Here is a 13,232-nt window from a genome sequence, read left to right on the forward strand (position 1 = left end):
GAGAAGATTTACCATGACATTGCTAATATTACCAAAGCACCAAGAGACAGTCCAGATTCAATCGTCATTTTGTAAACGTTACATCTTTCAAGTAGATTTCTTAGGCTGCGGTCCCAGTAATGTCTGTGACACGCGCGCCCGGCGGGGGGGGGGGGGTGGCGCGTGTACAGCGCTAACCGTGATCTGCGGTCTGACAGGGAGAGGGGAGCTTGCTACTGGAGGGGGCGTGGTCTGGGATTTGCGGGGGCGTGGCAATTACGTCACGTGGCTGGTTCGCCCACATTGGGTGAACCGCCGGTGGGGGCGTGGCCACGCCCCCGTCGCAAGGTTTGAACTCAATTTGATTGAGTTGGGAAAAACCTTGCAGCACAGCGCGGCTGCACCTTCTGCGTGACGGTACGTACTGGGACCAGCCCCATTGAGGGGCGGTGCTCACACGCACAGTGCGCGCCGCGCCGTGCGCACAGGCTGTTACTGGGACCGCAGCCTTACTGTAAGGGATCTGGCATCTAGGCAGAGAAAAATAATGACTCTTTTGTTCCATTAAATACAATGCTGTAACAGTCGATGCCAAGCTTCCAATAGCTTGACAACATTTACTCTGTGACTTCAAAAGAAGGACACTGCCTATTTTGAGACCGCTTGTGCCAGGTAATTTGACGTTTTTCTCTGCATTCCTCATTGGTATGTTTAGGAACTGCACTTTTTTTTTTTTTTAAACTGTTTGAGAGGCTTTCTAGAATACCAAAAAATACAAATGGTGGGGAACAAGTAAACATTACAAATTTACATAAATGAAAGCATCAAATCAAGTAACCTGAGCGGAGGAAGAAGATGGGTTGGGGAATTCCATCTAAACAGCAGTTTATATGAATATTCTTTTATGGCCGCAGCATCACATATGTCAGTCCACTTCTCTCTTTCTAGGGAGTCCACAAAGTCTGCCTCCTACTTCTGCATGTAAAGACATTTGATATTAAAGTCAACATTTAGAACTAGTTGGTAGGTTGTGGGAATGAACCTTTTTCATGGTACCTGGAGGTAAAAGGATTCCCTAAGTAAGTTTTTGTAGTATAGCAGGAGAGGAAGCAGAATATGTTGATTATAACCAAATACTTGCGTGTACTGACTGATATGTGTGGTTGATTTGAAGTGCTGGTTGTTTAAAGTGTGTGCAGTTAGAACCAGAAGCAGTTTGAACAAGGAAGCGGTTAAACAAGGTTTAGTTATTGAAGTACAGTTTACTGTTAGTACCTCTAAACTTCATAGTTGCTAGAATGAGCAGGATTGAAAATGCCACTCAATGCTCATCTTGCCACATGTATGTGCACTTGGAGCAGCTGTTCCAAGGAGCATACCGCTGTGAAAAGTGTGAGCGGGTGGTCTCTTTAGAGTCAGAGGTTGCTGATCTTAAGAGGCAACTTGCAATATTGAGGGACATTGGCAATTTTGAAAGGGAATTAGAGCTCACTGAGCAGGCCCTTGCTTCGACTAGTGGTGCAGATGGTGGCGCTGTTAGTGAGGAGCAGGTAGGTAGCTTGGTTGCTGTTAGTGAGGAGCAGGTAGGTAGCTGGGTGACAGTTAGAAGGGGAAGCAGGGGCAATAGGGAGAGGCAGGTCGTTTCTGAGCTGACATCCCAATAGATTTGCCATGTTGAGTGAAGATATTGGGAATGTTGGGGCAGAAATGGCAAGGCTGGGGGAGACTAATTCCTCTAGCAGCCAGGGGAATAGTTCCTCCAGCACAGAGGGGACTCGGGATGCTCAGATACAAAGAAAGATTGTGGTGGTAGGGGACTCCATTATTAGGAAGGTAGATAGGGCAATCTGTTGCCAGGACCGCATGAACCGAACAGTTTGTTGTCTCCCGGGTGCTCGGGTTCGACACATTGCGGATCGGGTAGACAGATTGTTGGGGGAAGCTGGGATTGACCCGGCGGTCTTGGTACACGTTGGCACCAATGACAAAGTTAGAGAAAGATGGAGGATCCTAAAAAATGATTACAGGGATCTAGGCCAAAAGCTTAAGGCAAGGACCTCCAAAAGTAGTATTTTCTGAAATACTACCAGTGCCATGCGCTACCGCAGGGAGACAGTCAGAGATCAGGGAGGTTAATGCATGGCTAAGAAAGTGGTGCAGGAAGGAGGGGTTTGGGTTTTTAGAGCACTGGGACTCCTTTTCTGAGAGGTGCCATCTATATTCTAGGGACGGATTGCACCTCAATGAAGAGGGATCTTCTGTGCTAGGGGGAAGAATGCTAAAAAGGTTGGAGGAGATTTTAAACTAGGATGGAGGGGGGAGGGGAATGAAACAGATAATGAACTAAATGGAATAGATGAGGATTCAAGGTGGTATGGAGGTAGAATGGGGGCAAGTGCAAGTTTGACAAGCAGTGAGACACCCATAGTAAATACAGATGATACTCGAAAACTTCTAAAGACTAAACAAAGTGGGCGCAGAAAGGAAGGAGCAGATAAGATAATAGTACAGGCTGGAAAAAAAAAAACTGAAATGCATGCTTGCTAATGCAAGAAGCCTGACGGATAAAATGGGGGAGCTTGAATTAATAGCTGCAAGGGAGCAGTATGATATCATAGGCATTACTGAAACATGGTGGGATGAAACTCATGACTGGACAGTTTAATTTAGAGGGTTATTCTCTTTTTCGGAAGGATCGGCCAATTAGAAGGGGAGGTGGAGTATGTTTATATGTTAAACCGTATCTAAAACCTATTTATAAGGGATGATGTCTATGAAGGGAATGATGAAAATGTAGAGACTTTGTGGATGGAAATTAATAGTGGAGGTAAAAGTATAAAGAAAATGTTTGTGGGAATATGCTATAAACCACCAAATATCTGTGAGATTGAGGAAGCTAAAATACTTTTGCAAATGGAGAAGGCATCAAAACTGGGTCATGTTTGCATAATGGGGGATTTTAATTATCCAGACATAGACTGGGGCAATGAGATTAGCGTTACAACAAAAGGGAACAGGTTTTTGGGGGTGCTTAAATACGATTATATGACCCAACTATTGAGGAACCAACCAGGAGAGGGGCAGTTCTGGATTTGGTCATATCAAACAATGTAGAAGTAATAACAAATATTCAAGTCCTGGAACATTTGGGTAACAGTGATCATAACATGGTCTCATTTGAAATAAATTATTAAACAGATTACTTGGGTTCAACAAAGACCTTCAACTTTGGAAAGGCAGATTTTAATAAACTGAGGTCTAATCTAGTAGTAATACAATGGGATGATGTTTTTGCAGGGAAAATGTAGAAGATAAATGGACAGTCTTTAAAACATTGTTAGAAAAGCACACTTATCAGTGTATACCCTTGGGTAATAAGTATAAAAGAAATAAGTCAAAACCAATGTGGCTAAATAAACAGGTAGGGGAGGAAATGGACACGAAGAGGAAGGCATTTAGATTCTTTAAGTCAGAAGGGACAGAGACATCGTATCAGAATTATAAGGAATGTAACAAAAATTGCAAAAGGGCAATCAAATTAGCAAAAATGGATAATGAAAAAAGGATTGAAATAGAAAGTAAGGTCAACCCTAAAAAGTTCTTTAAGTACCTTAATAACAAAAAAATGAGAAAAGAAAATATAGGACCCTTTCAGTGTGAGATGGGTAGGCAGATTATTGGAGATAAGGAAAAAGCTGAGGTATTAAACAAATTCTTTGCCTCTGTGTTTACCAGGGAAGAATCAAGTTCAATAGTAGTGCCGCAGGAGGAAGCCACAACCTCCATATTAATGAACAATTGGTTAACTGAGGAAGAAGTTCATAAGCGACTTGAAAAAAATTAAAGTTAATAAGGTACCTGGCCCCGATGGCATACATCCAAGAGTTCTCAAGGAGTTAAGCTTAGTAATAGCAAAACCATTATATTTAATATTCAAGGACTCCATTTCCACAGGCTCAGTACCACAAGATTGGCGTAAAGCAGATGTGGTGCCTATATTTAAAAAGGGAGCTAGATCACAACCGGGAAATTACAGACCTGTAAGCCTGACTTCAATAGTAGGGAAACTACTTGAAGGTTTAATACTGGATAATATTCAGGAACACCTAATGGAAAATAAAATTATTAGTAATAGTCAGCATGGATTTATGAAGGATAGATCTTGCCAAACTAACCTTATTTGTTTCTTTGAGGAGGTAAGTAGGAATCTAGACAAGGGTAATGCTGTTGATGTGGTCTACTTAGATTTTGCAAAGGCTTTTGATACGGTTTCACACACGAGGTTGGTGTACAAAATAAAGAAAGTTGGACTCATTAATAATATATGCACCTGGATTGAAAACTGGTTAAAAGACAGACAACAGAGGGTTGTCATAAATGGAACTTTTTCAGGTTGGGCTAAAGTAGTAAGTGGAGTACCTCAGGGATCGGTACTGGGACCCCTGCTTTTTAACTTGTTTATTAATGACCTTGAGGTTGGCACAGAGAGCAAAGTCTCCATCTTTGCTGATGATACTAAATTGTGTAAGGTAATAGAATCAGAGCAGGATGTAATTTCTCTTCAGAAGGACTTGGAGAGACTGGACACGTGGGCAGGTAAATGGCAAATGAGGTTTAATAAAGATAAATGTAAGGTTATGCATTTGGGATACAAGAATAAAAAGGTGACTTACAAATTAAATGGAGATATATTGGGGGAATCCTTGATGGAGAAGGATTTAGGAGTGCTTGTAGACAGCAGGCTTAGCAATAGTGCCCAATATCATGCTGCAAAGGCAAACAAGATCTTATCTTGCATCAAACGGGCAATGGATGGAAGGGAAGTAAACATAATTATGCCCCTTTACAAAGCATTAGTAAGACCACACCTTGAATATGGAGTACAATTTTGGGCACCAATCCTAAGAAAAGACATTAGGGAACTAGAGAGAGTGTAGAGAAGAGCCACCAAATTACTAAAGGGGATGGACATTCTAACTTATGAGGAGAGGCTAGCTAAATTAGATTTATTTACATTAGAAAAGAGGCGTCCAAGAGGGGATATGATAACTATATACAAATATATTCGGGGACAATACAAGGAGCTTTCAAAAGAACTATTCATCCCACGGGCAGTACTAAGGACTCGGGGCCATCCCTTAAGGTTGGAGGAAAGGCGATTTCAAAAGCAACAAAGGAAAGGGTTCTTTACAGTAAGGGCAGTTAAAATGTGGAATTCATTACCCATGGAGACTGTGGTGGCAAATACATTTGTTCAAAAAAAAGGTTGGACATCTTTTTAGATGGGAAAGGTATACAGGCATATGCCAAATAAGTATACATGGGAAGGATGTTGATCCAGGGATTAATCCGATTGCCAATTCTTGGAGTCAGGAAGGAATTAATTTTTCCCCTTAATGGGGTTTTTTGTTTGCCTTCCTCTGGATCAATAAGTATAGATATAGGATAAAGTATCTGTTGTCTAAATTTAGCATAGGTTGAACTTGATGGACGGAAGTCTTTTTTCAACCTCATCTACTATGTAACTATATTTTAACTGTAGGAGTTTGGGATTACAGAAGTGGTCATACTGGAATTTCTGGAATAAAGATTACATTTAGATGTTGGGCGGTCCCATAGTGAGTGCCTTTTTATTCTTGGGTGGGGGAGTGCCCCTGGTGGTCTATCTTGTTTGGAGAGCCATATGACTGAGTTCACTTTAGCCAGAGCAAATATTTAGCTCTCAATATCCACCCAACCCCTTGAATTCCTTTTGAAATTCCAGAAGTGTTTTGTTTGGTTGGGATGCATGTAGGTACCTCTGCCAAATTTAGGGACATTTGGGAAACCGTGATCATAACATGGTCTCATTTGAAATAAATGATCAAAAACCATATTACAGGAGTTCAAGAGACACTACATTTTAGAATGGAATACATTTGGATGGTTTTTTATTTTATTTTTTTTGCAGGGACAAATGTGGAAGATAAATGGTCAGTCTTCAAAACATTTGTTAGAAAAGCACACTTATCAGTGTTTACCCGTCGGTAATAAGTCTAAGAGAAACAAGTCTGAACCAATGTGACTAAATAAACCAGTACGGAAGGAAATGGTAAAGAGGCAGGCATTTAGATTCTTAAAGCTGCAGTTCAGCCTTTTTTATTTTTTTTAAATGAATTTTTTTACTTCAATAGTTTCATGTGGGTAATCTCTAATTACCTAAAGAACGGCATAGCTGCCGGTCAATTCGTTCTCCGTCTATTGATCGGCAAAGTTTGTCGACATCTTTAAATATGGGGAATGTAAATCGTTGCTATAGGAACAAGCATGCTTGTTTAAATAGAATACAAGAAAATTGGTCTTTCAAAGTTGTTGTTTTTTAAAACAGAAAATGCTACAAGTATTTTTTCTTACTACTGAACTGATTTATTAAAAAAAAAAAACACATGACTGAACTGCAGCTTTTTACTATTATTTATTATATACCCAGTCTACACTCCCTTCCATATATCTGGTCCTAGCACTGTTAGAGCACCATCACACATACAAAACTTAAAGTCAGAAGGGACAGAAGCATAATATCAGAATTATAACGAATGTAACAAGTTGCAAAAATTGGATACTGAAAAACGGATTGCAATAGAACGTAAGATCAACCCTGAAGTTAAGTACCTTCATAACAAAAAAAAACTAGAAAAGAAAATATAGGTTTGTCATGATATGAGATTATGTATTTTAATCCATCTGGTGCTTCACGGGTTAATGAGCTACAGTTTGAGTTTAAAAATACAATATATTAGGTTTGTAACAGATAAGGACTTTTCATGGTTCCCTGCTAAGCTTCAAAGGGATTTAATTGGGGGGGACCCATTGGGGATGGCCCAAGCAAGGCAAGGTGTTTAGGAGGTCGTAAACAATAAACAGACATGACTTGGTCAGTTTCAAAGAAAATGTGTAGTTCTTTTTGACTCTGTTGTAAAACGGTCAATCTCGCAGCTGATTTATGACCGGTGGGGGTCTTCTGTTTCAATGGAGGAGGGGGGGCGTACTTAAATCTTAAAGGTTTCATGAAAATAAGATTTCAACAGACCGAGTATTTGGACCAAATATGTGACTCCTCATCTTCCTGCACCAGTGACCTCTCTGGGAGAAAACCTATGACGTTTGGTAATGTACTGTATAGGAATTTCTATTTTATGTTTGATCCTGTTATATTAAGAAACTGTTCTGCATTTATTGTAATTGTAAATTCTTGTAATCCTTTTTCTGTAATCTGAGCACTGTATTTTTATTTATCTATCATTTAATAAGTGATGCTTTGGGCTCTGAATGAACTGATTGCACGCTCTGGAGAGTATTTACACTACCGGTCACAATCTGCTACAATAGTTTGTGTGTTAAGAGCATAGTTTTTTTTCCTATCATAATCAGGGACCTGAGACCCTGGCAGATTGATTAATTTTACATCTTTTTATTTTCATAACTCTCTGGTGGTGTCGGCGTATAGATATGATTTGCACTTGAGTAAAGGGTTAATAGTAACTCATTGGACTATTGTACTCATCAAAGGGATGTCTGTAGACATTGGAGGGGTAATAAAACGGTGACAAGTAACAGCATGGAGGGGGAAGTGGCGTCTGGGGGAGGAAAGGTGTGGATAAGAACATTGGCAGGGAAGCAGGTAGGATAATTACAAACAATTTTGATAGTGTGTGTGAAACCCTATATCCACATTAAGGCTAAGGCCCCGTTGCCTCAGACCTGGAGAGGCACTTAAGACTTTTTCCGGTCCAAAGGGACCATTTTTGCGAGCGGGGGGGGGGGCGTGGCCAAAACAGGTGGGGGGGGGCGCGGGACCGCCCCTCAGCCGTTCTGCCCCTCAACCATGTATTAATAGACACTGTCTAAGTTGTTTGATGTTGCATTTATTTAATGAATGTACATGTTGTATACAACCACTCCATAATAGCTCAACTGTTCAGCCCCTCAGCCCCTCAACTGTTTAGCCCCTCAACTCCTCAGCCGCTCACACACACAGACAGGCACTCACGCTGCTTTCCCCAGACACACTCCTCCCCGCTCCCCGAAGCCTCCCCTCATTGGCTCACAGCCACACCACGTGACGCGTGGGATTACAATTCTCTTGAATCCCCTGGTGGCTGACGTGTCACAGCATGTAGTGAGCTGTGCAGTGAGGGGGGACTGGAACCGGCTCGGGAGGATTCCCCTGCTGGTGGGGAACGCTCGTGCGGCCGCCCGCGCCGCCGGGCGCAGCGGGTCCCAGCCCTAGGTCCTCTTGTTTTGGTGTCAGTCTTATCATTGTGAGTTCAAATGTTTTCTGTTCTTGATGGCAAGAGAAGGCAACCTTGTGAGAGGAATCAGTGGAGCACTGCAAGTGGGGTAGGGCGCAGGTAGAATGCAGATAGAAACGGCACACCAGGAATAAAAAAATCTAATTTAATGAGTGACTGGAGACGTAACAAAAAGGAACAGCGTAGTGCACTCTGACGCGTTTCGGGCCTTGGCCCTTTGTCAAAGAGTACTTTTGACAAAGGGCCAAGGCCCCAAACGCGTCAGAATTTTTTGATACATCCCTCCTTTTTTTTTTCTTTCTTTCTTTCTGGAGGTGGGTAATGATCCTCTTCCACCCCAACACCAAAAGGGCTGGGTCAACCTTTTTTGATCCTGGGCTGTTAGCATTTTTTTTTTTTTTTCAAAGATCCTATATTTAATTTATAATCCAGAGGTTTTCCCCTCTGCTAGTGAATGAGTAAAAAGACACGCTACAGCTTTATAAAATGACCAGTTTTGGTATACATATTGTGAATGACTTGAGCTATAACACAAATTTATTTCTTAAAGATTATTTAAGTCTGCCCTCCGTGCAATTATTCACAATTAAAAAAAAAAAAAAAAACACCTCCAGGAAGGTTTTTCCGGCCAAATGTTCTGATAGACCTGTCAGCCTTTGCATACACGGTCTGCGTAGTATGCATTTGAAGTGTGCAAGTGAAGAGATTCCTTACGGCAGATCGGATAAAGAACGGTCAAACTCCATAATGCTGAGCAGAGTAATGCTGGCTTGTGTATAACGAGAGTGGATTTCAAGTAACTTTCACAGAATAGCCTTTCTTATTCATAAGTGACAACCTTGGAAATAAAGTGGTTTTGTTCTAATTTTTTCGCATAGATACAAACAGGGCTTACCTTAGGCTGGGCCGAAGGTGGTATGTCTACAGCGGGGCCCCTCCTACAACGTTATGACATCACAACCTAATGGTGTTATCATGGTGTCGCCATTACCGCACCGCTTCAGAATGAAGACTACTCCGCATAAGACAAGACCTCTCCCAGATATATACATATGTGCACGCACATACCTCTACCTCACCCAGCAATACGCACCTCTCCCTACCTAGGGGTAAGCAGCGGTGTGGTCCTGCCTCTCCTGTCAGGTGAAATTTGGATCTCGACGCCGACTACAGGAGGGAGCCCTAGGCCTAAGGCAACTGCCTTGCCCTAAGGCCGGCCATATGCACAACCATACTTTGGAATGGGTGTTCCGGTGCGCAATCGTACAATATTAGGATTTTTTTCATGTGATCCACTCCTCCTCTCTCAGTTACTGAGATACTTTCCGGTTTAGTTACTAGGGATTCCTCATGGGCATTTAAACCGCTGTCTATGTTGCAGCTTTCTATTGTCTGTTTTAAAAATGCCACTACCCAAAGGCAACTACAATATCTGTGCAAACCCTATTTTCAAAAGCTTTGGATACTAAATAAGCTGAATTGGGATCGTTGTTGTGACGGTACAACAGAGGTTTGTCTTGTATTAGGAATCAGGATCCATATTTATAAATCTGTTAGATGCCATTCTAAGGCTGAGTCCATATAAGCACCGACAGCGCTTCTCCGCGCTGACGCTGGGGCTCGCCTGCTGAATCAGGAGCGATTTGTATGGGCTTGCAGGTGAGCCAGCGTGTGCGATCGGGAGGCGGAGCACTGACGTCATGGTGCCAATAGCCCGCAAAGCGCAGACGTCACAGCGCCGACGTCGTGACGCTGCTTCGCTGTGATTGGGGGTTTCAGCCGACAGCGTGCTCAGATAAAATTTCTAATGTTGGCTGAAAATCCCTGCGCCTCAGCACGCCTGCGGACGCTCGCGGAAGCCCTCTCTCAAGACATCCTCATTGAGGATGACGAGGCTCATCGCGGAGCATCCGCACAGCTCAGCGCGGTCGGTCCTTCTATGGACTCGGCCTTAGAGCTGTGTTTAAAAGAAGATATTTTGTTTACTACTTTTAATTAAACATTTTATGCTGTGTATAGATATTGTAACGTTTTTTGTTTTTTTACACAAAATGTTCTGATTGCTCACTAGATATATTTGCCTGTAATTTGTTTCACCAATAGAGAAAATGTATGCCCCCATACAATGGGAAATGGTTTTTGCACGTGGAAGTTAAGTCCAATATTTCCTAAGTAGTGCTAAGACAATAGGCTGGAAGGTGTTTTTTTTTTTTTTACTGTTTTGTGAATAAGCCTAAATGCATATGACTTGAGTTTTGCGAAATATAACTAAAATACACATTGGGTAACGACGCCTTTGAGCTAAGTACTTGGCACTGGTATACGATGGAGTAGATCCAAAAATGATGAAAGCACACACTCATGGAAGCGGGCTTTTGTTTGTAACATATGAAGATTTTGTAACTTTTCATGCTTTGACTTGCAATTCACGTAGGACAATCTAAAAGTATAATTTATAATAGCCACGGATAGTGTAACCTATAGCTTGCTTTGTAAGTGTGACTGAGTGTTGAATGCTGCAGGTGACCTGATGTTTCAGCAATGAGAGTTTGCAAAGCAGCTTTGGTTATATCCTGTCATAATGGTATAATGAGCCCACAGGTGTGTTTTGTTCTACTCTGAGCTCCAAACTATTGGAAACTCGTACAGTGATTACGACAATGAAGATAAATTAACTATATCTATTAGAAAAAAAGTACATTGATTGGCTTTTTTTGTGATTAAGCATTTTTTGTGCGCATATATTTCATTATATGCTTTTCAGTAAATAAAAGAAAATTGCAATGGGGAAAAAATGTTCCAGAAGTTTGCTTTTATAAATATAAAATTGCATTAAGTTTAAACATATTTTTTTACATAGATGTTACTTGCCAATTTAAAAAAGCCCTCTAAAATTCACTCCCTCAGCTTATTTCTGTGTACCAAGTTCTGGAATTGGCCTGATCAGTGCTCTAGCGAGAAATAATTTTGATATTTAATTCCTCTGAGTTGCTGGATCCCAGTGTAGGGGCTCATGGCAGTTGTGAGTTTTTGCAACACTCCCTACCTAGTTGAATTACAATGCTTTAATGACTTCTGACAGGCCTGCCCAGACCACAGCAACGCTAAGGGCTGTTATATAGTGTGTGCGGTCGTGCCTGTGCGAAGGCGCATGCACGTGCCGCACACGTTTTGTGTGTGTGTGCGCGCGTTAAAATAAATAATTAAAACCGGAAATAATTTTTTTAATACGTTGTACACACTCATACAAACTCATACAAACTCATACACACTTACATTTTCAGCGGCGGTAGCGGCGTGATTTCTTTCTTTTTTTTCTTTCCCCCTGTTGGGCGGTTCTACGCTCCTTGCCGTGCGCACGCGCGGCGCCATTATAGAAAGGCTGACTAACGTCAGCCAGCTAAAATTCCGTGCCCGGCACTATAGAACGGGCCTTAGGCTACGCTAATAGTGCCAGCAACGGTGACGTCAGGCTGCGGTCGCTGGAAAATCAAATTGAGATGACTTCCAGCGATCGCGACCAAGCCGTCGTGTCGCGCTTACTATAAGCGCACGCAACGGCGGCAATGCATTTGTTTTGACGCGCTGTCGCCGGCACTATAAACGCAGCCTAATACAGAAGCGATTACAGCAGTATACTGAGCATTAAATAAACTGAATTGTTTGGCATTGCCTTGCTACATGCTGGCAGCATTCTTGCAGACTGCGTAGGATAAAACAGATACCGAAGAAATTACATTGACGGCACACCACAAGTTTAATTAAATGTATTCATGTTTCAAATGCCAAGGTATATCATTTTGCTGCCAGCATATATTACCAGTTATTGTTCCTGATTTGTGTTCAAGCCGGTGTTCTCAAAATAAGCACAGCAAATAGGAATGGGACCTAGCACTTATATGGAGGATAGTATGCTATGTATAGCAGGACCCTAAACATTGAAATAAGTGATGAGGATACATTTATTTTCGAGACATGTTCACACTGTTAGTGGGACTTATTACCCCAATTTCACGCATATGGAAAGAAACTAATTGGCCCAAATTACACCTAGTCCTGATTCCACCTCTGTGGACTAACAATTCTGTGCCCAAGCCCGTTCATTTATACTTATTAATGTGACAGAGGATAAATTACTTCAATGTTAATCACCTTATCTTTCCCCCCTCTCTAGTATCTGGTGTAAATACGTAACTCTGAAAGTAATTTATTGGACTTTTAACTACATTGATGTGGCTATGGAAAAAAATAAGATAGTCTTTTAAAAGTGGTTTAAGGGTCTAAGAATTGCTTTAAAATATACCTTGTGGTCTGCTTCCTTGGATTAGAATATAAAACTTTTCAATTTCTAACATCACTGAGTTTTTTACTTTATTTTAATTGGACAATATGTTGCCCAGTGGGGTTGCACACTTATCCTTCTATAAACTCATCCCAAACAAAACATATAAGCCTTAAATTAATATACACACACACACACACACACACACACACACACACACACACACACACACACACACACAGATACACACACAGATACACACACAGATACACACACAGATACACATATACAGTGTACATTTGCACGCCCCGGGCGAGTCGATTTAACATCGTGGCGAGCTCCTATTGGCCCATGCAGCACACGTTTGGTACTAGGTGGCGAGTAGATTTTTTTTGTTCGGCGAGTAGATTTTTTTTGTTCGGCGAGTAGATTTTTTGGTGATTTGTCGATCACTGTGTATATATGTGTGTGTATGTGTGTGTATGTGTGTATATGTGTATATATGTATATATGTATATATATATATATATGTATATATATATATGTGTATATATATATATATATGTATATATGTGTGAACAAACACATTCTATTGAACGTCCACATATTTAATTCACACAGCAGTTCTTTTCAGGAATGTTTTGATAATTGATATGTCTGCTAATGGTATTACAGGGTTC

General features: G+C 41.3%; 1 protein-coding gene across 1 annotated transcript in view; it reads left to right on the top strand.

Moving 5' to 3' along the window:
• Nucleotides 1-13,232, top strand: part of CERT1 (ceramide transporter 1) — a 122,426-nt gene that overhangs the window by 26,710 nt on the left and 82,484 nt on the right. The gene's annotated exons all lie outside the window — the stretch shown is intronic.

Source organism: Ascaphus truei, chromosome 1 (assembly GCF_040206685.1).
Source record: "Ascaphus truei isolate aAscTru1 chromosome 1, aAscTru1.hap1, whole genome shotgun sequence".
Lineage (NCBI taxonomy): Eukaryota > Metazoa > Chordata > Amphibia > Anura > Ascaphidae > Ascaphus > Ascaphus truei.